The 25097-nt window shown below is 43.3% G+C and overlaps 1 long non-coding RNA gene across 3 annotated transcripts in view; it reads left to right on the forward strand.

The window, feature by feature from the left end:
- LOC138855500 (uncharacterized) overlaps window positions 1-24476 on the forward strand; it is a 43590-nt gene extending 19114 nt beyond the window's left edge. Inside the window, exons 4-5 of one of the 3 annotated variants that reach the window (XR_011394747.1) lie at window positions 11582-16523; window positions 16573-24476. This is a non-coding gene — a long non-coding RNA (uncharacterized lncRNA). Of the gene's footprint in view, window positions 1-11581 lie in introns of all 3 variants that reach the window. The other 2 variants (XR_011394746.1, XR_011394745.1) reach the window with 2 other exon arrangements.
- The last annotated feature ends 621 nt before the right edge of the window (window positions 24477-25097 follow it).

The following is a 25097-nucleotide window of genomic DNA, read 5'->3' on the forward strand; positions in this document are numbered from 1 at the left end:
GCTAGTGCCCCAAAAGTACACTATATACGTTTTATTTTTCCTGCCTTCAAATTTGGCACGATTGGCCTGAGATGCCTTGTCAGCATAGAATGGGTCCTAACACTCAGTGTGCGTGATATTAAAAAAACTGGGATCACTTAGTACCTTGTAGGAGCACCAGTTCAAATGAGCGCCAGCTAGAGCAAACAGCGCAGCAAACACCTGAGATTCACTGATTTCATGTAGTATTAACACTCCCATTTTAAGAGGAAAGTGATTTTGACCCTGAGTTTAGTGGCTTTGAGGTGGATGTGGCCACAAGTGGTTGAGGAAATATCAAAAAACGTCGATAATAACCCATGTGCAACATTTGTGCAACACCCTTTCAGAATGTCTTATAACCTATGCCCTAAGTAGAGAGAAACAATTCTGGCTGGCTGGCTGGCTGCCTGGCTGGCTGATTGGCTGGCTAGCTGGCTGGCTAGCTGGCTGGCTAGCTGGCTGGCCAGCTAAGTGGCTGGCTGGCAGCCTGGCTCTATCTCCGTTTGTCTGTCTCTATCTATGTCTATCTCTGTTTATCTGTCTGTGTCTATCTTTGTCTCTGTCTATCCCTGTCTATCTCTTTCTATGTATCTCTATCTCTGTCTCACAGGTACACATAAATACAAGTATACATAGTGTAAATTACTTAGGATAACCCAAAAAATCCAAAGTGCTATACTCTGCTTGAAGATGTGAGTAAACGTGATGACGCAGTCTTGTGGCTCTCACTGAGACAGAGAGCTAGACGGATAGACAGACAGACAGGGAGCTTGACAGACAGACAAATAGACATGTTTGTGTACCAGCAAAAACAAAGCAAGCCCTAAGCTTTTCTTATCAAGTCTTATCACTGCACCCTTGCCAATGTTCATCAAACGTCAGCTCTTATAAAATGTCAGCTCTTATCAGATGTTATCTCATCTTATCATGACACTGTCAGGGACGGACTTTGTTTTTCATGCTTCAGGGGAACTTATTATTTTATTATTATTACGTATTCTTCTCCTCTTCCTCCTCCTCCTCCTCCTCATTATTATTATATACTTCCATATATCCAAAACATTGCTGGGACATATAAATACTTTGTATATATTTGAAGACAATAGTAAATGACCAAGGCAGGTGTAAATGTCTACCCGTCAATGTGTTTGTGACAATGTGAGTACAATTTCAGTACCTAATATTAGTATCAGAACAAAAATTGATTATGAAATGACAAGAACTACTATAACTTGTAATTATCAGAACATAAAAATTATATAAAATAATACGAAAAATGGAAAAAAAGATATATCGGCAACACTTCTGCAAGCGGCAGTGCTCCATGTAGCCGCCAGGTGATCGCAATGTGCCAACTTTGCAGCCTCATATCTCGATAAGTACTGACCCTGGAGTTACCTGGAGAGAGTTTCGGGGGTCAATGCCCCTGCGGCCCGGTCTGTGACCAGGCCGCCTGGTGGATCAGAGCCTGATCAACCAGGCTGTTTCTGCTGGCTGCACGCAATCCAACGTACAAGCCACAGCCCGGCTGGTCAGGTACCGACTTTAGGTGCTTGTCCAGTGCCAGCCTGAAGACTGCCAGGGGTCTATTGGTAATCCCCCTTATGTATGCTGGGAGGCAGTTGAACAGTCTCGGGCCCCTGACACTTATTGTATTGTCTCTTAACGTGCTAGTGACACCCCTGCTTTTCATTGGGGGGATGTTGCATCGTCTGCCAAGTCTTTTGCTTTCGTTGTGAGTGATTTTCGTGTGCAAGTTCGGTACTAGTCCCTCTAGGATTTTCCAGGTGTATATAATCATGTATCTCTCCCGCCTGCGTTCCAGGGAATACAGGTTCAGGAACTTCAAGCGCTCCCAGTAATTGAGGTGTTTTATCTCCGTTATGCGCGCCGTGAAGGTTCTCTGTACATTTTCTAGGTCAGCAATTTCACCTGCCTTGAAAGGTGCTGTTAGTGTGCAGCAATATTCCAGCCTAGATAGAACAAGTGACCTGAAGAGTGTCATCATGGGCTTGGCATCCCTAGTTTTGAAGGTTCTCATTATCCATCCTGTCATTTTTCTAGCAGATGCGATTGATACAATGTTATGGTCCTTGAAGGTGAGATCCTCCGACATGATCACTCCCAGGTCTTTGACGTTGGTTTTTCGCTCTATTTTGTGGCCGGAATTTGTTTTGTACTCTGATGAAGTTTTAATTTCCTCGTGTTTACCATATCGGAGTAATTGAAATTTCTCATCGTTGAACTTCATATTGTTTTCTGCAGCCCACTGAAAGATTTGGTTGATGTCCGCCTGGAGCCTTGCAGTGTCTGCAATGGAAGACACTGTCATGCAGATTCGGGTGTCATCTGCAAAGGAAGACACGGTGCTGTGGCTGACATCCTTGTCTATGTCAGATATGAGGATGAGAAACAAGATGGGAGCGAGTACTGTGCCTTGTGGAACAGAGCTTTTCACCGTAGCCGCCTCGGACTTTACTCTGTTGACTACTACTCTTTGTGTTCTGTTTGTGAGGAAATTATAGATCCATCTACCAACTTTTCCTGTTATTCCTTTAGCACGCATTTTGTGCGCTATTACGCCATGGTCACACTTGTCGAAGGCTTTTGCAAAGTCTGTATATATTACATCTGCATTCTTTTTGTCTTCTAGTGCATCTAGGACCTTGTCGTAGTGATCCAATAGTTGAGACAGACAGGAGCGACCTGCTCTAAACCCATGTTGCCCTGGGTTGTGTAATTGATGGGTTTCTAGATGGGTGGCGATCTTGCTTCTTAGGACCCTTTCAAAGATTTTTATGATATGGGATGTTAGTGCTATCGGTCTGTAGTTCTTTGCTATTGCTTTACTGCCCCCTTTGTGGAGTGGGGCTATGTCTGTTGTTTTTAGTAACTGTGGGACGACCCCCGTGTCCATGCTCCCTCTCCATAGGATGGTAAAAGCTCGTGATAGGGGCTTCTTGCAGTTCTTGATGAACACGGAGTTCCATGAGTCTGGCCCTGGGGCAGAGTGCATGGGCATGTCATTTATCGCCTGTTCGAAGTCATTTGGCGTCAGGATAACATCAGATAGGCTTGTGTTAACCAAATTCTGTGGCTCTCTCATAAAAAATTCATTTTGATCTTCGACTCTCAGTCTGGTTAGCGGCTTGCTAAAAACTGAGTCATATTGGGACTTGAGTAGCTCACTCATTTCCTTGCTGTCATCTGTGTAGGACCCATCTTGTTTAAGTAGGGGCCCAATACTGGACGTTGTTCTCGACTTTGATTTGGCATAGGAAAAGAAATACTTTGGGTTTCTTTCGATTTCATTTATGGCTTTTAGTTCTTCCCGCGATTCCTGACTCCTATAAGATTCCTTTAGCTTAAGTTCGATGTTTGCTATTTCTCTGACCAGTGACTCCCTACGCATTTCAGATATATTGGCCTCTTTTAGCCGCTCTGTTATTCTTTTTCGTCGCCTGTAAAGGGAGCGCCTGTCTCTTTCTATTTTACATCTACTCCTCCTTTTTCTTAAAGGAATAAGCCTTGAGCATACATCGAGTGCCACCGAGTTAATCTGTTCTAGGCATAAGTTGGGGTCTGTGTTGCTTAGTATATCTTCCCAGCTTATATCGGTTAGGACTTGGTTTACTTGGTCCCACTTTATGTTTTTGTTATTGAAGTTGAATTTGGTGAAGGCTCCCTCGTGACTAATCTCATTATGTCGGTCTGGGGCTCCGCGCATACATGTCTGAACCTCAATTATGTTGTGATCTGAGTATATTGTTTTTGATATGGTGACATTTCGTATCAGATCATCATTGTTAGTGAAGATGAGGTCTAGTGTATTCTCCAGTCTAGTAGGCTCTATTATTTGCTGGTTTAAGTTGAATTTTGTGCAGAGATTTAAAAGCTCGTGTGTGTGTGAGTTTTCGTCAGAGCTGCCTCCTGGTGTTATCACTGCAACAACATTATTTGCTATATTCCTCCATTTTAGGTGCCTTAAGTTGAAATCCCCCAGGAGCAAGATGTTGGGGGCAGGAGCTGGCAGATTTTCCAGACAGTGGTCAATTTTTAACAGCTGTTCCTGGAATTGCTGGGACGTTGCATCCGGAGGCTTGTAGACTACCACAATGACTAGGTTTTGGTTCTCGATCTTTACTGCTAAAACTTCCACTACATCATTTGAGGCATTAAGCAGTTCTGTGCAAATAAGTGACTCTGCAATATACAGGCTAACCCCCTCCTTTTGCCTGTTCACTCTGTCGCATCTGTATAGGTTGTAACCTGGGATCCATATTTCGTTGTCCAAGTGATCCTTTATGTGGGTCTCTGTGAAAGCCGCAAACATTGCATTTGCCTCTGCAAGCAGTCCACGGATGAAAGGTATTTTGTTGTTCGTTGCTGGCTTTAGACCCTGTATATTTGCAAAGAAGAATGTCATCGGACTGGTGGTATTGGTGGTACTGGGGGGGACTTTTTTTTCCGGCATTAGTATCTGTATCTGTTGGTTTGGAGTGGAGGCCATCGACTGTGGTTCCACTCCAGGAATGACTGGATTTGGTGTACGATTTCTGCCATTTCCTGCCAGTTTTTTTTCCTTCCTGGCACTAAAAAACCTCTCCCTCTTGAGTGGCTGTGGCTACCCAGGTTTTCCCATGGCCTGGATGTTTTGTATCTTTTTGTCCCCTTTAGATGGTGTGCCTGGCAATTTAAGTTATAGCACAGTCTTTCCTGTACTGAAGAGGGACACATTTCAGGGTGAAAAAGCTTACAGGAAGGGAGTTTGCATTTTCCTGTTGTCATATGGGCACGGCATTTTCTAGGGTGGTCAAAGTTGCACGTCCCATCTGTTTTTCCAGATTTCCCATGCCTACAGATACCAAGTGCATAGTATGTGCACAGGCTTGGTTTCCGTTTGCCTTGGGTTTCTGTGACTGTATTCCCTGTTGGTGCATGTTTACCTGTGTCTTTCCTATCCTCACTAGCACTAACAATGGGGCTCTCACCAGTTGTTTTTGGTAATGTATCCTCACTAATGCTAGTGGAGTCCCCTTGTTTGCTATCTCCTGTGGTATTACTAGTTTGTAATATTGGTTTTATCTTGTCTTTGACTACACTTGTTTCCTCACTACAGCTCCTGTCTCCCTCGAGGTCATTTATATGCATTCCCTCCTGCGTACATTTACTGACTACCTGGACAGCACCTCCATCCTCACCATTACTGTCTCCCAGGACAGCACCTCCATCCTCACCATTACTGTCTCCCAGGACAGCACCTCCATCCTCACCATTTCTGTCTACCAGGACAGCACCTCCAGCTTCACCATTACTGTCTCCCAGGACAGCACTTTCAGCCCCACATTTACGGTCTACCAGGACAGCACTATCAGCCCCACATTTACTGACTACCGGGGCAGCACCTCCAGCCTTACAGTTTCTGACTACATGGCCAGCACCAAGGGCGATACCATCCAGCCCAGACTTTTTATTTTCCCATCTGTTATAGAATGCTTCCAGGTTTTCTATGAAGGCTGCTTTGATGTTATCCTCTTTTAATACCAATGTGATTTTAGTCCACAGATTGATCTCATTTGGGCATACCCAAAAACACTTCCCTGATTTAATACTGCTTGTAGATAGTTCTTGGATATCTGCACAAGGGGCGTGACACCAATTTTCACAAAAATGGCAATTTATCCATGCAGAAGCTTGTTTGTTTGATTGACTGCAGACTACACAGAGCTTCATAATGTGATTTGAATGGTTGATTTACTGTAATTCTACTAGTAACCTCTTGAATATTCTACTAATAACCTCCTTAAAGTGAAGCTCTAGCTATTTGTATTTCTATTTCTAACTGTACTTGTATATTAGGACAGCTTACCGGAGTACGTTCCTGTTTTATATTCATTGTTTGTGTTTGATAAGGGTGCCTAAAACCCCGTCTGTTTATAGTCTGCTTTATTGTCCAACGAATCCGTTTGAAACCAGTCAAGGGTTCGGAACCAGTCGGATCTGATCAGTGGGTCACTTATTTAAAACATACTGGTCGGTGATTTGGCTATCACATGAAAGAACTACTGGAAATTATCTAACCGAGTAATATGTGATTTGATTGATACAAAAGTATAACTTGCGTGTTGAAGAACCGGTGATTGCTGGCAGCTCCTACAATGATGAACGGTCGAGGCCTCAGCCCTTGTTTATAGATCACTGTATCTAGCTTTTCTAGGTTTTTTCCGTCTCTACCACAACAAATGCTATATTATCTCTGTAGTTGACTGGTGGAATTATTGGAGGAAAGACGCTTTTTTTGGAGTAATATTGGCTTCTCGTTGTGTATATTGCGACCGCTGGTAACTAAAGGTTATATGAATTTCACTGTAGTATATGTCTGGTATTTCAAGAATGGAGAAAAAACTAATGAAAGCCACTCCACTCCACTAAGTACCATTATATAATAAGGAATATCTGCTAGGAATTTTTATTGACCTAAGAAAAGCGTTTGACACAGTAGACCACGGCATCCTACTCCACAAACTTGACCCCTATGGTATAAGAGGCCATGCGCTTGCATATTTTAAATCCTACCTTTCTAATAGGTATCAGTATGTCACCATTAAAGACACAGCATCAGCAACACGGCCACTTGATACTGGAGTTCCGCAGGGAAGTGTCCTTGGACCCCTGCTCTTCCTCATTTACATCAGTGATCTTCCAAACATATCCCAACACCTGAAACCCATTCTCTTTGCTGACGACATGACTTATGTCATCTCCCACCCTAATCTTGCCACCCTCAACACCATTGTTAACGAGGAGCTGCTCAAAATATCGACTTGGATGACAGTCAATAAACTTACACTTAACAATGTTTGGTAGCAGAGCAGGTGTTGCGCAACTTAACATTAAGATCAACGACACTCTAATTGCCAGACATAATGAGGGCAAATTCCTTGGCCTATACCTCGACAACAACCTAAATTTCAGCACCCATATCCAACACATAACAAAAAAAGTATCCAAAACGGTGGGGATCCTCTCCATGATACAATACTACGTACTGCAAACTGCCCTTCTCACACTATACCATTCACTTATATATCCATACCTCACCTATGCTATCTGTGCTTGCAGCAACACACCTAAAGCCAATAATAACCCAACAAAAAGCCGCAGTAAGAATAATCACTAAATCCCATCCCTGGCAACACACCCCCCACTCTTCATAGATCTAAACTTACTCCCTGTTCAGAACATCCACACTTACTACTGTGCAATATATATCTACAGGACCTTAAATTCCAATATTAACCTTGACCTAAAATGCTTTCTTGATAGTTGTGGCAGAACCCACAGGCATAACACCAGACACAAACATCTCTATGACATTCCCCGTGTTCGACTAAACCTTTACAAAAATTCAATGTATTTCAAAGGACCTAAAATCTGGAACACCCTACCTGAAAACTCTAGAACTGCAGACACATTCATCACCTTCAAAACTACAGTTAGAAAACATCTTATCTCCCTGATCCACCCCGACAACTAACTACATGATAACCACCTGGTGGTTCAAAATTACACTCACTCACCCACTGACTATAAACCCAGAAATACTAATCTTAATCTTAAAATAATAAATCCTAACTAGTCATAAGTTTGCCTATGTTACTCAAATATAGACACCTTGTATTGTGCCAAAACAAAAGCATTCACATTGCTAAATTCAAAACTATGATTTAGTCACTTAGCCTTAATACTATAATCTGTAAGGATTTAATGTTAAGAATTAATCTAAGTCTGCTGGAAATGCCTAGCCATGCTAGGTGTCCTAGTGGCTCCCTCTGTAATTAGTATTTTATAACATGTAAACCACAAAATACCCAAAACCTGTAAACTCCACATTGTAACCATTATAGAAAATAAACTTGAATTGAATTGAATATTACTGGTTAGTTGCTACTACAACACTGTATTCTCCTATTCACTGGTATCACCAGATTATGTGCGAGGTACACTAGCAGGCCAGGAAGATTATATGTGAGGTACACTAGCAGGCTAGGAAGATTATATGTGAGGTACTCTAGCAGGCCAGGAAGATTATATGCAAGGTACACTAGCAGGCTAGGAAGAGTATATGTGAGGTACACTAGCAGGCCAGGACGATTGTATGTGATGTACACTAGCAGGCCAGGAAGATTATATGTGAGGTACACTAGCAGGCCAGGAAGATTATATGTGAGGTACACTAGCAGGCCAGGAAGATTATATGTGAGGTACACTAGCAGGCTAGGAAGATTATATGTGAGGTACACTAGCAGGCCAGGAAGATTATGTGCGAGGTACACTAGCAGGCCAGGAAGATTATATGTGAGGTACACTAGCAGGCCAGGAAGATTATGTGCGAGGTACACTAGCAGGCCAGGAAGATTATATGTGAGGTACACTAGCAGGCCAGGAAGATTATATGCCAGGAAGATTATATGCGAGGTACACTAGCTGGCCAGGATGATTATATGCGAGGTACACTAGCAGGCCAGGAAGATTATATGCAAGGTACACTAGCAGGCCAGGAAGATTATGTGCGAGGTACACTAGCAGGCCAGGAAGATTATGTGCAGGCCAGGAAGATTATATGTGAGGTACACTAGCAGGTACACTAGCAGGCCAGGAAGATTATATGTGAGGTACACTAGCAGGCCAATAAGATTATATGTGAGGTACACTAGCAGGCCAGGAAGATTATATGTGAGGTACACTAGCAGGCCAATAAGATTATATGTGAGGTACACTAGCAGGCCAGGAAGATTATATGCGAGGTACACTAGCAGGCCAGGAAGATTATATGCAGGCCAGGAAGATTATATGTGAGGTACACTAGCAGGCCAGGAAGATTATGTGCGAGGTACACTAGCAGGCCAGGAAGATTATATGCGAGGTACACTAGCAGGCCAGGAAGATTATATGCGAGATACACTACCTGGCCAGGAAGATTATATGTAAGGTACACTAGCAGGCCAGGAAGATTATATGTGAGGTACACTAGCAGGCCAGGAAGATTATTAAAACAGCTGACCTGTGTGGTAAGTTTCTGGCGACTTCTGGCACTTGCCTCTTTAGGCTTATCACTTCAGTTTGAATTACACCTGTTTTAAATGACACTTTAGCATTTATTATCTATATACTAGGGTGCCACTGTAGTATACACTATAACACTATGTATACACAATATTATCAGGGAGACTTTCTTTCCTCTGACAAAGAAAAGTTCTATTATTATTATTTTGCACACGGCACACTAGGCCTATGATTCCCCTCTGGCAGTAAACTCTGCCAGGTAGTGCACACTAATCCTCCTTTTTTTTACTCAGTATATACTATTTTCTGCCCAAGATTGGTTCCAAGCGCTAGAGGGATGTATCGTATAAGATTGATGGCACAAATTAAAGTTCTAGCACGTAAGAGCGACCGTGAAAACACGAGAAAACACGGAGCACAACTATTTTTTTATTTTTCAAAATATTCGGGGCACTGGGGTAGTGAATGTATATATATATATACATTTGGACCGTTTACAGGTTAAAAGGGGAGTGTTAATATGACATGACATAAGTGAATCCCTGGTGTTTGCAATGCTATTTGCTCTAGCTGGCACTCAATTGAACTGGTGCTCCCACAAGGTACTAAGTGGTCCCAAATTTTTTTAATACTGTGCACACTGTGTTAAGACCCATTCTATACTGACCAGGCATCTCAGGCCAATCATACCAAATTTGGAGGCAGGAAAAATAAAACGCAGATCTACGTTTGGAGTGCTAGCGGTGCAAACGTAGATCAACGTTTGGACAGTTTAAGGGTTAAAGGGCAAGCATTGTACTTCCCACCTGCAGGACTCAAGTCCAGCTAACTGGTTTCCCTGAATCCCTTCACAAAATATTATTCTGCTCACACTTCAACAGCTCGTTAGGTCCCAAAAACCATTCATCTCCATTTACTCCTGTCTAACACACTCACACGTGCCTGCTGCATGTCCAGGCCCCTTTCCACACAAAACCTCTTTTACCCCCTCCCTCCATCCTTTCCTAGGATGACCCCTACCCCTCTTCCCCTCCACTGCAGATTTATATTCCCTCCAAGTCATTCTCTTTTGCTCCATCCTCTCTAAATGACCAAACCAACTCAATAACCTCTCTTCAGCCCTCTGAATAATACTTTTACTAACTCCACACCTCCTCCTAATTTCCACACTACAAATTCTCTGCATAATATTTACACCACACATTAGAGTGAATGATGGTGAAAGTTTTTCTTTTTCGGGCCACCCTGCCTTGGTGGGAATCGGCCAGTGTGATAAAAAAAAAAAAAATTGCCCTTAGACACAACATCACTGCCTCCAGCTTCCTCCTCGCTGCAGCATTTACAACCCAAGCTTCACACCCATATAAGAGTGTTGGTACCACTATACTCTCCTACATTCCCTTCTTTTCCTCCATGGATAACGTTTTTTGTCTCCAGACACCTCAACGCACCACTCACTTTTTTACCTTCATCATTTCTATGGTTAACTTCTTCATAAACCTATCTGCTGACAAATCTACTTCCAAATATCTGAACACATTCACTTTTTCATACTCCCTCCCTCCAGTGTGATATCCAAAGCCTTCAAAATCCCTAGCTGCTACAAAGTCAGGCCATAATTTCTTCCATGCTGACTACATGATCCGGGAAGACAAATTCCCTCAGGCTTTCTCTATAAGCTTGAAGCAGGTGAGGATATTGAAATGGTCCTTCCAGATCTTTGATGTAGCATTTCTTGAAGTTAGAAATGACCTGCTGGTCCATGATCTGGATGAAAGGAGTGGTGTTAAGAGGCAAGAAACTTAAGTTATAAAACTGAACTCCTCCAGCAACTTTTTCCAAGCTTGGAGGGTAAGCAGAAACATTATCCATTAGTAAAACGGTCCTGAGTGCTAACTGTTTTTAATGAGGTATTTTTTGACAGTGGGAACAAAGACCTCATGAACCCATGCAATAAAAAATTGTCTTATTACCTAAGCTTTCGTGTTGGTCCTCCATATTACAGCCAATTTATTTTTCATAGCATTGTTCTTCTTAAAAACTCATGGATTTTTGGAATAGTAAACAGGTAAGGTCAGTTACTTTAATTTTTTCCCTTTGGCCCAGTATCGTGCTAATGGTAGACTGTGATTTACCAAAAAGTTTTGCTATAACAACCATGAACATTAAAATGGTATAAAATACCGACAGGTTGTTAGGTAAGACACATATGCAACAGTTAGGTATCTTTATTTCGAAAAGTTTCGCCTACACAGTAGGCTTCTTCAGTCGAGTACAGAAAAGTTGATAGAAGCAGAAGTTTATCTTCATATTATCTAATGACTTCTTTTTTTTAAACTCCACAGCACTTTTTGTAACTTTTATTTGTGATTTCATCTCTTTATCATTCTTTGGACTCATGATGACTTATCTCACAGTAAAAGAAACCGCACCAAAACCAGAGAAGAGGAAGAAGATAACAAGTTGTTAATGTAAGTATTTTCCCTTGATACAGGTGTGATTTAGAGAGAAGAGCAAGTAAGAGGAGGAAGAGGAAGAGGAAGGAGAGAAGCAACAGCAAATTCTCTACCCTTCTCTCTCAGAGATACATGCCTATAGGCTTGTGTCTGGGTTAATAATGAAGATGCATACCTATAGGCTTGTCTCTGGGACAATAGTAATCAACCTTAATGTTTGGATTAAGAATACTCCGATGTCTAAACAAATCATCAAGTGGAGATGAAAAATATCTTCTGTGTGAGAAATATTTATGGTAATACCAAATTACAATAGGAATGTGGGCAAAACATCGTATTTATTTTATTTATTGACACAGTGTATAATGGTAACTTGTTTGTTAATTACCTTGAAGTGAAAATCAGTAAATTATGTTTTATTAAAATGAAATGTATTTATGTGAGAGTATTACAGTGGACCCCCGCTTAACGATCACCTCCAAATGCGACCAATTATGTAAGTGTATTTATGTAAGTGCGTTTGTACGTGTATGTTTGGGGGTCTGAAATGGACTAATCTACTTCACAATATTCCTTATGGGAAAAAATTTGGTCAGTACTGGCACCTGAACATACTACTGGAATGAAAAAAGTTCGTTAACCGGGGGTCCACTGTATTTGTATGGAGACGTATGTCCTTGTATGTGCATTAGACAGTTGATTAAGAGACAGTTTTGTATGTCCTGTCTGGTGGACAATTGAATTATTATGGCAGTTTTTACCTCAATACAATGATTTCTTTTTATGATAGTGTACCTAGTAATTTTTAAGTAAAGATTACTGTGGTATTAACAGACATTAGCTAGATGTGTTTACACAAATGTTAAATGTGTTAGGGATTGATTCTAAAGTGTGGAAAGTAGAGTAAGTAATGAGAAAGTGAAGGTTGATCCTCTGTGGGTGTCATGATAAATGTTGGAAGTTGAGAGTACCAGCAGTGTGTACGCTTGTATGTATACAGGAGGACCCGGGTTATACAGCAGGTTAAGTTCTGTGATATTGCTGTACAGGAGGATCCTGGTTATACAGCATGTTAGGTTCCAGGCTACTGCTGTACAGGAGGATCCTGGTTATACAGCATGTTAGGTTCCAGGCTACTGCTGTACAGGAGGATCCTGGTTATACAGCATGTTAGGTTTCAGGCTACTGCTGTACAGGAGGATCCTAGTTATACAGCATGTTAGGTTCCAGGCTACTGCTGTACAGGAGGATCCTGGTTATACAGCATGTTAGGTTTCAGGCTACTGCTGTACAGGAGGATCCTGGTTATACAGCATATTAGGTTTCAGGCTACTGCTGTACAGGAGGATCCTGGTTATACAGCATGTTAGGTTCCAGGCTACTGCTGTACAGGAGGATCCTGGTTATACAGCATGTTAGGTTTCAGGCTACTGCTGTACAGGAGGATCCTGGTTATACAGCATGTTAGGTTCCAGGCTACTGCTGTACAGGAGGATCCTGGTTATACAGCATGTTAGGTTCCAGGCTACTGCTGTACAGGAGGATCCTGGTTATACAGCATGTTAGGTTCCAGGCTACTGCTGTACAGGAGGATCCTGGTTATACAGCATGTTAGGTTTCAGGCTACTGCTGTACAGGAGGATCCTGGTTATACAGCAGGTTAGGTTCCAGGCTACTGCTGTACAGGAGGGCCCTGGTTATACAGCATGTTAGGTTCCAGGCTACTGCTGTACAGGGGGGCCCTGGTTATACAGCATGTTAGGTTCCAGGCTACTGCTGTACAGGAGGATCCAGGTTATACACCATGTTAGGTTCCAGGCTACTACTTTACAGGAGGATCCTGGTTATACAGCATGTTAGGTTCCAGCCTACTGCTGTACAGGAGGATCCTGGTTATACAGCATGTTAGGTTCCAGGCTACTGCTGTACAGGAGGATCCAGGTTATACACCATGTTAGGTTCCAGGCTACTACTTTACAGGAGGATCCTGGTTATACAGCATGTTAGGTTTCAGGCTACTGCTGTACAGGAGGGCCCTGGTTATACAGCAGGTTAGGTTCCAGGCTACTGCTGTACAGGAGGATCCTGGTTATACACCATGTTAGGTTCCAGGCTACTGTTGTACAGGAGGATCCTGGTTATAGAGCAGGTTAGGTTCCAGGCTACTTCTGTACAGGGGGCCTTGGTTATACAGCTGGTTAAGTTCTGGGTTACTGCTGTGCTGGAGGGCCCTTGTTATACTGCAGGTTAAGTTCTGGGTTACTGCTGTGCTGGAGGGCCCTTGTTATACTGCAGGTTAAGTTCCAGGCTACTGATGTACAGAAGGGCCTTGCTTATACTGCACATTCAGTTCCTGGCTACTCCTGTACAGGAGCACCCTGCTTATACTGCAGGTTAAGTTACAGGCTAATGCTGTACAGGAGAGAACTGGTTATACAACAGGTTAAGTTCCAGGTTACTGCTGTACAGGATGGCCCTGCTTACATCATGTTAGGTTCTAGGCTTCTGTTGTACAGGTGGGCCCTGATTATATTACTGCTTAAGTTCTGGGGTACTGCTCTGCAGGAGGGCCCTGGTTATATCGCAGGTTAAGTTCCAGGCTACTACTGTACAGGAGGGCCCTGCTTACACAGCATGTTAGGTTCAGGGCTACTGCTGTACAGGAGGGCCCTGCTTATACAGCATTTTAAGTTCTGGGTTACTGCTTTACAGGATTTTAAGTCCTGGGCTACTGCTGTACAGGAGGGCCCTGGTTATATGCCTGGTTTAGTTGTGGGCTGTACAGGAGGGCCCTGGTTATACTGCAGTTTCAGTTCCTGGCTACTGTTGTACAGGAGTCCCCTGCTTATACTGCAGGTTAAGTTCCAGGCTACTGCTGTACAGAAGGGCCCTGCTTATACTGCAGGTTCAGTTCCTGGCTACTGCTGTACAGAAGTGCCCTCCTTATACCACAGGTTAAGTTGCAGGCTACTGCTGTACAGGAAAGCACTGTTTATACTGCTCATTGGGTTCCAGGCCAATGCTGTGCAGGAGGGCCCTGGTTATACATCAGGTTAAGTTCCAGGCTTCTGCTGTACAGGAGTCTCTGGTTATACTGCAGGTTATCTTCCAGGCTACTGCTGTACAGGAGGGCCCTGGTTATACAGCTGCTTAAGTTCTGGGTTACTGCTGTGCAGGAGGGCCCTGCTTATACTACAGGTTAAGTTCCAGGCTGCTGCTGTACAGGAGGGCCCTGGTTATACTGTAGGTTAAGTTCCAGGCTACAGCTGTACAGGAGGGCCCTATTATACTGCAGATTAGGTTCCAGGCCAATGTTGTACAGGAGGGCCCTGGTTAAACAGCATGTTAGGTTCTGGGCTACTGCTGTACAGGAGAGCCCTGCTTATACTGCAGGTTAAGTTCCAGGCTACTTCTGTACAGGAGGGCCTTGGTTATACTGCAGGTTAACTTCCAGGCTACTGCTGTACAGGAGGGCCCTGGTTATACAGCATGTTAGGTTCCAGGCTACTGCTGTACAGGGGGGCCCTGGTTATACAGCATGTTAGGTTCCAGGCTACTGCTGTACAGGAGGATCCAGGTTATACACCATGTTAGGTTCCAGGCTACTACTTTACAGGAGGATCCTGGTTATACAGCATGTTAGGTTCCAGCCTACTGCTGTACAGGAGGATCCTGGTTATACAGCATGTTAGGTTCCAGGCTACTGCTGTACAGGAGGATCCAGGTTATACACCATGTTAGGTTCCAGGCTACTACTTTACAGGAGGATCCTGGTTATACAGCATGTTAGGTTCCAGGCTACTGCTGTACAGGAGGATCCTGGTTATACAGCATGTTAGGTTCCAGGCTACTGCTGTACAGGAGGATCCTGGTTATACACCATGTTAGGTTCCAGGCTACTGCTGTACAGGAGGATCCTGGTTATAGAGCAGGTTAGGTTCCAGGCTACTGCTGTACAGGGGCCTTGGTTATACAGCTGGTTAAGTTCTGGGTTACTGCTGTGCAGGAGGGTCCTAATTATACAGTTGGTTAAGTTCTGGGTTACTGCTGTGCTGGAGGGCCCTTGTTATACTGCAGGTTAAGTTCCAGGCTACTGATGTACAGAAGGGCCTTGCTCATACTGCACATTCAGTTCCTGGCTACTCCTGTACAGGAGCACCCTGCTTATACTGCAGGTTAAGTTACAGGCTACTGCTGTACAGGAGAGCACTGGTTATACAACAAGTTAAGTTCCAGGTTACTGCTGTACAGGATGGCCCTGCTTACATCATGTTAGGTTCTAGGCTTCTGTTGTACAGGTGGGCCCTGATTATATTACTGCTTAAGTTCTGGGGTACTGCTCTGCAGGAGGGCCCTGGTTATATCGCAGGTTAAGTTCCAGGCTACTACTGTACAGGAGGGCCCTGCTTACACAGCATGTTAGGTTCAGGGCTACTGCTGTACAGGAGGGCCCTGCTTATACAGCATTTTAAGTTCTGGGTTACTGCTTTACAGGATTTTAAGTCCTGGGCTACTGCTGTACAGGAGGGCCCTGGTTATATGCCTGGTTTAGTTGTGGGCTGTATAGGAGGGCCCTGGTTATACTGCAGTTTCAGTTCCTGGCTCCTGTTGTACAGGAGTCCCCTGCTTATACTGCAGGTTAAGTTCCAGGCTACTGCTGTACAGAAGGGCCCTGCTTATACTGCAGGTTCAGTTCCTGGCTACTGCTGTACAGAAGTGCCCTCCTTATACCGCAGGTTAAGTTGCAGGCTACTGCTGTACAGGAAAGCACTGTTTATACTGCTCATTGGGTTCCAGGCCAATGCTGTGCAGGAGGGCCCTGGTTATACATCAGGTTAAGTTCCAGGCTTCTGCTGTACAGGAGTCTCTGGTTATACTGCAGGTTATCTTCCAGGCTACTGCTGTACAGGAGGGCCCTGGTTATACAGCTGCTTAAGTTCTGGGTTACTGCTGTGCAGGAGGGCCCTGCTTATACTACAGGTTAAGTTCCAGGCTGCTGCTGTACAGGAGGGCCCTGGTTATACTGTAGGTTAAGTTCCAGGCTACAGCTGTACAGGAGGGCCCTATTATACTGCAGATTAGGTTCCAGGCCAATGTTGTACAGGAGGGCCCTGGTTAAACAGCATGTTAGGTTCTGGGCTACTGCTGTACAGGAGAGCCCTGCTTATACTGCAGGTTAAGTTCCAGGCTACTTCTGTACAGGAGGGCCTTGGTTATACTGCAGGTTAACTTCCAGGCTACTGCTGTACAGGAGGACCCTGGTTATACTGCAGGTTAAGTTCCAGGTTACTGCTGTACATGATGGCCCTGATTACACAGTATGTTAGGTTCTAGGCTACTGCTGTACAGGAGGGCCCTGGTTATATTGCTAGTTGAGTTCTGGGTTACTGCTGTGCAGGAGGGTGCTGATCATACTGCAGGTTAAGTTCCAGCCTACTGCTGTACAGGAGGGCCCTGGTTATACAGCTGGTATAGTTCAAGGCTACTGCTGTACAGGAGGGCCTTGGTTATACAGCAGGTTAAGTTCCAGGCTACTGCTGTACAGGAAGGCCCTGGTTATACAGCAGGTTAAGTTCCAGTCTAATGCTGTATACGAGTGCCCTGGTTATACAGCATGTTAGGTTCTATGCTACTGCTGTATACGAGGGCCCTGGTTATACCACAGGATAAGTTCCAGGCTACTGCTGTACAGGAGGGCCCTGATTATATTGCTGGTTAAGTTCTGGGTAACTGCTGTGCAGGAGGTCCCTGGTTATAATGCAGGTTATGTTCCAGGCTACTGCTGTACAGGAGGGCCCTGCTTATGCAGTACGTTAATTTCCAGGCTAGTGATGCTCAGGAGGGCCCTGGTTATACAGCAGATTAAGTTCTAGGCTACTGCTGTACAGGAAGGCCCTGGTTATACATCAGGTTCAGTTCCATGCTACTGCTCTACAGGAGAGCCCTGCTTATACAGTAGGTTAATTTCCAGGCTAGTGATGCTTACAAGGGCCCTGGTTATACAGCAGATTAAGTTCTAGGCTACTGCTGTACAGGAGGGCCTTGGTTATACAGCAGGTTAAGTTCCACACTACTGCTGTACAGGAGGGCCCTGTTTACACAGTATGTTAGGTTCTAGGCTACTGCTGTACAGCATAGCCCTGCTTACACAGCTTGTTAGGTTCTAGGCTGTACAGGAGGTCGCTGGTTATACAACTAGTTTAGTTCTGGGCTATACAGGAGGGCCCTGGTTGTACAGCATGTTAGGTTATGGGCTGCTGCTGTACAGGAGGGCCCTGGTTGTACAGCATGTTAGGTTATGGGCTGCTGCTGTACAGGAGGGCCCTGCTTATACAGCATTTTAGGTTTTGGGCTACTGCTGTACAGGATTTAAAGTTCTGGGCTACTGCTCTACAGGAGGGCCCTGGTTATACAGCTGGTTTAGTTCTGGGCTGTTCAGGAGGGCCCTGGTTATACTGCAGGTTCAGTTCCTGCCTGCTGCTGTACAGGAGCGCCCTTATACCGCAGGTTAAGTTTCAGGCTATTGCTGCACAGGAGGGCCCTGGTTATACCACAGGTTGGGTTCAAGGCCAATGCTGTGCAGGAGGGCCCTGGTTATTCCACAGGTTATGCTCCAGGCTATAGCTGTACAGAAGGGCCTTGGTTATACAGCAGGTTAAGTTCCAGACTACTGCTGTACAGGAGGGCCCTGTTTACACAGTATGTTAGGTTCTAGGCTACTACTGTACAGCATAGCCCTGCTTACACAGCTTGTTAGGTTCTAGGCTACTGCTGTACAGGAGGGCCCTGGTTACACAGCTGGTTAAGTTTTGAGCTACTGCTGTACAGGAGGGGCCCTGGTTATACAGCTGGTTAAGTTTTGGGTGACTGCTGTGCAGGAGTTCCCTGGTTATACAGCTGATTAAGTTCTGGGTTACTGCTGTGCAGGAGGGCCCTTGTGATACTGCAGGTTAAGTTCCTGGCTACTGCTGTACAGGTGGGCCCTGGTTATACTCCAGGTTAAATTCTGGGCTACTGCTGTACAGGAGGGCCCTGGTTATATAGCTGGTTAAGTTCTGGGCTTCTGTTTTACAAGAGGGCTTTACAGGTTCAGTTCCTGGCTACAGCTGTAGAGCACCCTGCATATACCGCAGGTTAAGTTCTAGGCTACTGCTCGACAGGCAGTTATCTCACGTTATTAAGAGAAGATGTACTGCCCATAACTGACGATACCTATTGCAAGATAGATGTAATGTTAGAAGCACATCTTCACAAAATATACATTGAAACAAGCTATTATACTAGTTATATTTCAGTGAGTATATCCAGTGGTGTATTTCCCATCAGGTCAGTGGACTTGTTGATAGGGAACGACATCCTTCATGCTGGTATATGTAAAGAACCACTTGTGATTGATAATAACACTGATGATAATTATGCCATTGAAGCTTGTAGAGAGAATCTATTTTATTTCCTCTCAGCGCAATTACTAGAGCTATGTCAAAGATTCAACAACCATCCTTGTCTCCTGTTGAGTTAAGTTGCAGGCCACTGCTGTACAGGAGGGGCCCTTGTTATACAGCAGGTTAAGTTCCAGGCTACTGCTGTACAGGAGGGCCCTGGTTATACCACAGGTTATGTTCCAGGCTTCTGCTGTACAGGAGAGGCCTGGTTATACTGTAGGTTATGTTCCAGGCAACTGCTGTTCAGGAATGCCCTGCTTATACAGGATGTTAGGTTCTTGGCTACTGCTGTACAGGAGGGCCCTGGTTATACCACAGGTTATGTTCCAGGCTTCTGCTGTACAGGAGAGGCCTGGTTATACTGTAGGTTATGTTCCAGGCAACTGCTGTTCAGGAATGCCCTGCTTATACAGGATGTTAGGTTCTTGGCTACTGCTGTACAGGAGGGCCCTGGTTATACAGCTGGTTAAGTTCTGGGCTGTACAGAGGGCCCTGGTTATACAGCATGTTAGGTTCTGGGCTACTGCTGTACAGGAGGGCACTGCTTACACAGCAAGTTAGGTTCTAGGCTACTGCTGTACAGGAGGACCCTGTGTATACAGAATGTTAGGTTCTGCACTACTGCTGTACTTGAGGGCCCTGCTACCCCACTATCCTTCAGTTTAAAACACTGCTGCCCCACTACCTATCCCTTAAGCTGACCTACCACCACTGACAATACCTTCATCTGCTGCACCTCCCTCACCTGACGCCGGTATATAACCACCAATCTTCCCGCCTGTGCTTCACAGTCATCACAATTACGGTGATCATCAACTCCAAGTCTGAGGGACTGATTACCTCGTCTTATGCATGTAGCTCTACAATCTTCACATTATGTCCCTCAGGAAAAATAAACATAAATGCAGCATAATGATATCCTTTATTGACTACGTTTTGCCCACACTGACTACATTTCGCCCACACAGTGGGTTTTTTTCAAGTCACAAATAGATCTGTTTGTGGCTTGATAAAACCCACTGTTGTCATTAAAGGATCACATTATTCTGCATTCGTGTTTATTTTTGCATCATGTTGGCATTTTATACCATTTATCTCTATTATGTCCTTGTACTGATAAAGCCAAGATGGAGTAAAGACTTGTAGGCTGACAAAGAAGCCCTTCCCAACAGAGACAGTGCTGCAATGAACTGATTAACTCTTCAAGTGGAGTTAGAAACTGTGCTGAAGCTGGTCCTTGTTTTATGCTGGTGTAAATAGATGCTGGGGTTAGCTTACCAATTCCAAATTATATTATTCAAGTTTTTATACATTCTGGTAGTAGGTTGGTAGACAGCAACCGCCCAGGAGGTACTACTGTCCTGCCAGATGCTTGTAAAATGGAAGCCTGTAATTGTTTTACATGATGGTAGGATTGCTGGTGTCTTTTTTTCTCATAAATATGCAAGGTTTCAGATATGTCTTGCTGCTTCTGCTTACACTTATGTCCCACTACACTTGCATATATATACAAACCCCTGTGGGTTTTCTTCTATTTTCTTACTAGTTCTTGTTCTTTTTTATTTCCTCTTATCTCCATGGGGAAGTGGAACAGAATTCTTCCTCCATAAATCATACGTGTCATAAGAGGTGACTAAAATGCCAGGAGCAAGGAGCTAGTAACCCCTTCTTTTGTATATATTACTAAATTTAAAAGGAGAAACCTTTGTTTTTCCTTTTGGGTGACCCTGCCTTGGTGGGATATGGCCAGTTTGTTGATAGATGATTTATATATTCTGAATTTTCAGAGCCTTAAGGATGCCTAAAGGATATATTTGGGAGTCAGCACCCCCCATGGCCCTGCCACACACCCAGCTGCATCAACTGATCAGGGACGTACTTTAAGCACCTTCGAAGTTCCTGTGTGAAGACAGCCAGGGTTCAAATTATTATTATTATAATCAAGGGGGAAGCGCTAAACCCGGAGGATTATACAGCGCCTTGGGGGGGGATGTGGAAGGCATTCAGGCTTAATTCGGGGAACTGGAGCACAGATCCAATTCCCTAAATCAAGAGCCCCTCACCAACATCAAGGAACCTTCCTTGAGGGGCCAGGGTTCAAAGCACTCTTGAAGTTCCTGATGGAAGACAGCCCTTGTGTGACCCCTGCTTTTCAATGGGATCATTTTGCACCACCTACCCAGCAGCCCCTTGCTTTCATAGGGAGGGATTTCTGAGTGCAGATTTGGAACCAGTCCCTAGAATCTTCCAGGTGTAAACTATATATCTTATTGGTTCTCATTCCAAGGAGCACAGGTAAAGGAATTTCAAACACAGATGAGATGGTATAAGTTACTCAGTGGGTCTGAAGTGAAGACCAGAGATTCTGTGATTTAAATTTCCCACTGTAAATGTGATCTAAGATGATACAAGCATTGTGTTATTGTATATTGTATGTTGTATTAGGCTTTGCAATATTGTTCCTTACTACTAACCTGGGAGGTGATTCATACTTTATAGATGAACCTGATAACCTGTCATGCACTGTATGACTTTGTGTTCTCTCTTTTTTATCTTTTCATCTCCTTCCCTCTAGGGAGCTGCCTTGATGCCAGTGATGGGTTTTTGATCCAAAATAGTTATTTCCTTTCCTTAGATCTGACCTGATTGCTTCCCAATTTCCACGCACAGTTTTCTATCTTGTCGAAAAGTGGTAGATAAGATGGTGGAGAGGGGGTAAGGCAAGCCAGGAGAGTGCCGTGTACTCAAGGTGAGAGTACACCAGTGCCACATTCAAAGCTTTGTAGCCTCTCTTCTTGAACAGGTGTGAGGCACAATTTTGTATTATCTTGGCTGCCTTGCTGTAGGTACCAAAAACAAATGTTTATAATCATAACCATTTGCTGTGGTGTAGCTTTCTGTCCATTGATGTAGCTTTCTCACTGTCCAGTGGTGTTGTATCTGTCTTCTCACCGTCTTGTGGTGTAGAAGCTGTCCTCTCCTCCCTGTCCTGTGATTAGCTGTCTTCTCACCACCTTGTGATGTCTTCTGTCTTGTGTAGCTGTCTTTGCACTATCCAGTGATGCAGTAGCTGTCTTCTCACTATCTTGTGGCATAGTCTTCTCACTATCTTGTGATGTAGTCTTACTGTCTTGTGTAGCTGTGTTACTGTAGTGTAGCTGTCTCTCACTATTGTGATATAGCTGCCTTCTCACTGTAGCATAGCTGTTTTCTCACTATCTTGTGATGTAGTCTTCTCACTGGAGTGTAGTAGCTGTCTTCTCACTATCTTGTGTAATCTTCTCACTGTAGCATAGTAGCTGTCTTCTCACTGTAGCGTAGTAGCTGTCTTCTCACTATCTTGTGTAATCTCACTGTAGCATAGTAGCTGTCTTCTCACTATCTTGTGTAATCTCACTGTAGCATAGTAGCTGTCTTCTCACTGTAGCGTAGTAGCTGTCTTCTCACTATAGCATAGTAGCTGTCTTCTATCTTGTGTAATCTCACTGTAGCATAGTAGCTGTCTTCTCACTGTAGCATAGTAGCTGTCTTCTCACTGTAGCGGAGTAGCTGTCTTCTCACTGTAGCGGTCTTCTCACTGTAGCATAGTAGCTGTCTTCTCACTGTAGCATAGTAGCTGTCTTCTCACTGTAGCATAGTAGCTGTCTTCTCACTGTAACATAGTAGCTGTCTTCTCACTGTAGCATAGTAGCTGTCTTCTCACTGTAGCGGAGTAGCTGTCTTCTCACTGTAGCATAGTAGCTGTCTTCTCACTGTAGCATAGTAGCTGTCTTCTCACTGTAACATAGTAGCTGTCTTCTCACTATCTTGTGGTATAGTCTTCTCGCTGTCTTGTGTAGCCATGTTCTCACTGTCCACAGTGGATCCAAGTGTGGTACCTAAACATAGGTTTTTGTACACGACAGTAAGGTCACTTGCATCCCTCAGGTGTTGAATGTTCTGCTGAACTGGCAGATCTGTCCAGTCATTCCAAGAAAGTGGAGCATACTCCAAGTGGGAGTGCACTTGTGCCTCTTGCAACCTCTTCCCTTCCCCTTATGTCTTAATGCAAGGTAATCCATCTTGGATCAGGTTTATGTACCTGTTTCACCTGGACAGGTTTGGTATTTCCTCCATAAAAATTGTAAGAGCTGGATGTTAATACAAGCAAGTTCTGGAAAAATCTACTTCGTTGTCAAAATATTTTCTCTAATCCATTTTCTTTGGTGAAGTCTCATTTTGATAGCTAATGGGAAGCTGTTTCTTTTGTTCTGTTATAGTTCTGAATTTTCTTGGGTAAATGACAATGGAATTTTTAAATTTCCCACTCGTGGTTTATCGGAAATTTAGCTTCCCATTTACTTTATTAAGATCTCAAAAAATGGGTAATTTAATCTAAGTGGGAGTGAAAAATTTTATAGGCTACTTGGCTAGAGAATGGGAAATTTTCCATTTTCTATGATGGAAACCTGAAAGTGAGAGTGAAATTCCCATAGGCTTTGTCGTTTTCTATGATGGAGGGAGCTGTATAGCCCTTGTGGCTTAGCGCTTCTTTTTTTATTATAATATGATGGAGGGATAAAAGAAAATGGGAAATTTTCCTTTTCTGAAAGTGAAATTCCCATAGACTTTTTCGTTTTCTATGGTGGAGGCATCAAAGAAAATGGGAAATTTTCATTTTTTTTCTGAAAGTGGGAGTGAAATTCCCATAGACTTTTTTCTATGATGTAGGCATCAAAGAAAATGGGAAATTTTCCTTTCTGAAAGTGGGAGTGAAATTCCCATAGACTTTTTCGTTTTCTATGATGGAGGCATCAAAGAAAATGGGAAATTTTTTTTCTGAAAGTGGGAGTGAAATTCCCATAGACTTTTTTGTTTTTTATGATGGAGGCATCAAAGAAAATGGGAAATTTTTTTTTCTCTGAATCTGGGAGTGAAATTCCCATAGACTTTTTCGTTTTCTATGATGGAGGCATCAAAGAAAATGGGAAATTTTCTTTTTTTTTCTGAAAGTGGGAGTGAAATTCCCATAGACTTTTTCGTTTTCTATGATGGACACATCAAAGAAAATAGGAAATTTTATTTTTTTTTTCCTGAAAGTGGGAGTGAAATTCCCATAGACTTTTTCGTTTTCTATGATGGAGGCATCAAAGAAAATAGGAAATTTTATTTTTTTTTCCTGAAAGTGGGAGTGAAATTCCCATAGACTTTTTCGTTTTCTATGATGGACACATCAAAGAAAATGGGGAAATTTCCATTTTATTCTCTTCTGAAAGCGGGAGTGAAATTCCCATAGACTTTTTCGTTTTCTATGATGGAGGCATCAAAGAAAATGGGAAAATTTATTTTTTTTTTCCCTGAAAGTGGGAGTGAAATTCCCATAGACTTTTTCGTTTTCTATGATGGAGGCATCAAAGAAAATGGGAAAATTTCTTTTTTTTTTCTGAAAGTGGGAGTGAAATTCCCATAGACTTCCGTTTTCTATGATGGAGGCATCAAAGAAAATGGGAAATTTTTTTCTGAAAGTGGGAGTGAAATTCCCATAGACTTTTTCGTTTTTTATGATGGAGGCATCAAAGAAAATGGGAAATTTTTTCTGAAAGTGGGAGTGAAATTCCCATAGACTTTCGTTTTCTATGATGGAGGCATCAAAGAAAATGGGAAAATTTCTTTTTTTTTTTCTGAAAGTTGAAATTTAGACTTCTGATGGAGGCATCAAAGTGGGAAATTTTTTTCTGAAAGTGGGAGTGAAATTCCCATAGACTTTTTCGTTTTTTATGGAGGCATCAAAGAAAATGGTAAAGTGGGAGTGCCCATAGACATGATGGACACATCAAAGAAAATGAAAGCGGGAGTGAAATTTAGACTTTTTCGTTTTCTATGATGGAGGCATCAAAGAAAATGGGAAAATTCATTTTTTTTTTCCTGAAAGTGGGAGTGAAATTCCCATAGACTTTTTCGTTTTCTATGGTAGAGGCATCAAAGAAAATGGGAAAATTTATTTTTTTTTCCTGAAAGTGGGAGTGAAATTCCCATAGACTTTTCCGTTTTCTATGATGTAGGCATCAAAGAAAATGGGAAATTTTTTTTCTGAAAGTGGTTGTGAAATTCCCATAGACTTTCTGGCCATAGA

Source organism: Cherax quadricarinatus, chromosome 97, assembly GCF_038502225.1.
Source record: "Cherax quadricarinatus isolate ZL_2023a chromosome 97, ASM3850222v1, whole genome shotgun sequence".
Lineage (NCBI taxonomy): Eukaryota > Metazoa > Arthropoda > Malacostraca > Decapoda > Parastacidae > Cherax > Cherax quadricarinatus.